Source organism: Myotis brandtii, unplaced genomic scaffold, assembly GCF_000412655.1.
Source record: "Myotis brandtii unplaced genomic scaffold, ASM41265v1 scaffold201, whole genome shotgun sequence".
In the NCBI taxonomy this organism is placed as follows: Eukaryota; Metazoa; Chordata; class Mammalia; order Chiroptera; family Vespertilionidae; genus Myotis; species Myotis brandtii.
The window spans coordinates 775-3820 of record NW_005357485.1 but is presented as its reverse complement, the minus strand read 5'-3'; the positions used below and the strand labels follow the sequence as shown (position 1 = coordinate 3820).

Genomic DNA, 3046 nt, shown 5'->3' with positions numbered 1-3046 from the left:
TAAAAATACATTTAAAAAAAAAAGAATACGGGATCCTGTTTCCATTTTGCTTGTTCATTTATTTTGTTCGCTAGAGTCCACGTATAAGTGAACTCACACGGTATCCGTCTTTCCCTGACTGACTTATTGCACACACTGTCGAATGCCCCCTGTCCGGCCAGGTCTGTCCTTGCGTTCTGCATTCCACCATCCAGCTACATTGACTCCATCCTCATTGTCCTTGAATCTGCTCTTCCCCATGGCCTGAACAGCTCCCTCTTCTCTCTCCAAACCCTGACTTAGGTCATGACGCTCATTCATCAGGCCTCTGCTTGGATGTGCCCACCTCTGAGAAGAACTCCTCAAGTTGAAGTCCGCTGCTCCATCTCCGATGCTGTGCCGTGGTTGTAAACAGATGAAAGAGGCGACCAAGGCCAACAGGTAAGCCTGGCTTACGTCAGGAACACGCTTGTCTCGACGTCACAAAAACACCTGCTGAGTGACGGGAAGGTTCTGACCCTTATATACAACCAAAGCCCACGTCACGGGAGAACCAGTACTGAGGTTGCGTAGGAATCATTGCTTTATCCTTCCTAAAGCTAGCAATGGCGCAATCTGTAATACAGTCTCGTGTGGGACAAAGTAAAATGGGGGACATATTTTTTCAAAATATATTTTGATTGATTTCAAAGAGGGAAGGGAGAGGGAGAGAAAGATAGAAACATCAATGATGAGAGAGAATCATTGATGAGCTGCCTCCTGCACGCCCCACACTGGGGAATGAGCCCACAACCTGAGCAGGTGCCCTGATCGGGAATTGAACCCTAACTTCCTGGTTCACAGGTAGATGCTCAACCACTGAGCCACACTGGCCGGGTGAGAGACATTTTCTTTGGGGCTCATTTAGTCTAAGAAGGAAAACTCAAGTGGGTGGAGGTGTTTCTAAACTTAATTATGGAATCATTTTGCAGAGTTTACACTTGCCTCCTAGAATATATAAAACAGCATTAACCCTGTAACCTTTTGAATGTATACAGCATGGATACTGGCTTTGTGGTGGGCGTCTGGAATGGAAAGAGGAATAGATCAAGCCATTCGAAGGTAAGGAGAGATGACACTGGAATCTCAAGGTACCTTCTTCTCTTTAACACTACGTTTCCCCAGAGCTTTGCACATGGACTAGACATAGATAACACCATTTACATTTTCATTTTGAAAAATATATATTTTTTATCTATTTCAGAGAGAGAGAGGGAAACATGAGGGATAGGAGAGAATCATTGCCCCCAATCCAGGCATGTGCCCTGACCGGGAATCAAACAGTGACCCCCTGGTTCATGGGTCACAGCTCAACCACTGAGCCACACCAGCTGGGCTAAATTTTTATATTTTATAGAAAAATATATGGGGGTGGGGGTGGGGGTGTATAGGCTATAAAATAAAATTTTAAAGCCGTGTAAGTGACCAGTGTTTTCCAAAGAACTGGTTCAGGAAAGTCGCCCCATCCTGACGGATGCCATCCACAGAGGCAGAGCGTGGAGCAATGAGGGAGGTGCCTCAGGCCTGTACTCTCTGTGAGTGCAGGTTGAGACTACACTTAGAGACACGTGACCACAGCTCTGACAACACCTAGCACATTCCAGCAGGGGCTAGAGCCTCGCCAAGTGCTGTCCACGCACTTCGTTATTTTTTTAAAATGATTTTCCACTTTATTATATTTTTATTGATTTCAGAGGGGAAGGGAGAGGGAGAGAGATAGAAACATCAATGATGAGAATCATAGATCGGCTGCCTCCTGCACGCCCCCTACTGGGAATCGAGCCCGCAACCCGGGAAGGTGCCCTCCACCGGAATCGAACCCAGGACCCTTCAGTCCGCAGGCCAACACTCTATCCACTGAGCAAAACCGGCTAAGGCTGTTTTTATTTTATTTTTTAATATGTTTTTGTTGACTTAAGAGAGGAAGAGAGAGGGGGAGAGAGACAGAAACATCAATGATGAGAGAAAATCAGTGATCGGCTGCCTCCTGCACACCCAACACTGAGGGGTCGAGCCTACAGGCATGTGCCCTGACCAGCAATCGAACCATGGTTCATTGGTCCGTGCTCAACTACTGAGCCAGTCCGACTAGGCCACGCATTACGTCCTTTAATCATCGCAGGAATCCTGTGAGGTATGGAACGATTGTAACACCACAAATGAGTCACTTGAGGCAAGGTCCTCACGAAATTTGCCCAAGGCCACACCGTAACAATCAACAGAGCCAGTCTTGAAACCATTGGTCATCTAATTCCAGGGTTCTTTCTCTGAGCTTCTGGCCAACACCATGGCCCTCGCCCCATCTCAGATAACGAGATGTAGTGGGAGAAGCCCGGGGTCTGGAATCTGAAGACTCACATTAATTATCAGCTGGAGTAGGTCACCCCATGCCTGTTTCATCATTTCTGATATGAGGATGGGGCTGTTACTATCTGCCCTGCCTGCTTCCCAAGGCTGCATGACATGCAAGGACTTAGGACCCAGGAATGTGCTAAACAAATACCGGTGGCTAAGACTGATTTACAAGCAGAGTCTGCTGACGGATTTGTATGAGAGGAGTTGGTATTTAGGGGGGCGTTTTCTGAGTGGCAGTTGAAACTGATGAAATAAAGATGATGGAATCTTCCCACACAGATAAAATGGATGTTGTTTGAAGAAGGCGGTGGCTGTCCCATCATCCTGCACTCCAGGCTCGGGGAACAGTAATTGGCGCCCGCAGAAAGAGAGGAGGGGCAAAGACAAGTTTCCCCTTCCGCTCACAGTGGGGCATTGGACCCGCAATGACTACAGATGAAGCACAGGTAAATCCATGTGAATGACGGGGATTTCCTGGGGGTTAAAAAATAGGATCTTGTCTAAAGAATATACCAGCATCGTCATATTTTTTAAATTAAATTTTTATTGATTCCAGAGAGATAGGCAGAGGGAGAGAGACCGAAACATCAATCACGAGAGAGAACGGCTGATCGCTGTATCCTGTGCTCCCAGGATGGAGACCCAGCCATCAACCCAGCGGGTGCACTAAAGA

General features: G+C 47.1%; 1 long non-coding RNA gene across 1 annotated transcript; it reads left to right on the top strand.

Annotated features, from left to right (window-relative positions):
• The first annotated feature begins 325 nt into the window (after positions 1–325).
• Positions 326–2813, top strand: LOC106725941. Its single transcript, XR_001361949.1, has 3 exons — positions 326–420; positions 1017–1080; positions 2653–2813. It is a non-coding gene; the product is annotated as an uncharacterized LOC106725941 (long non-coding RNA).
• The last annotated feature ends 233 nt before the right edge of the window (positions 2814–3046 follow it).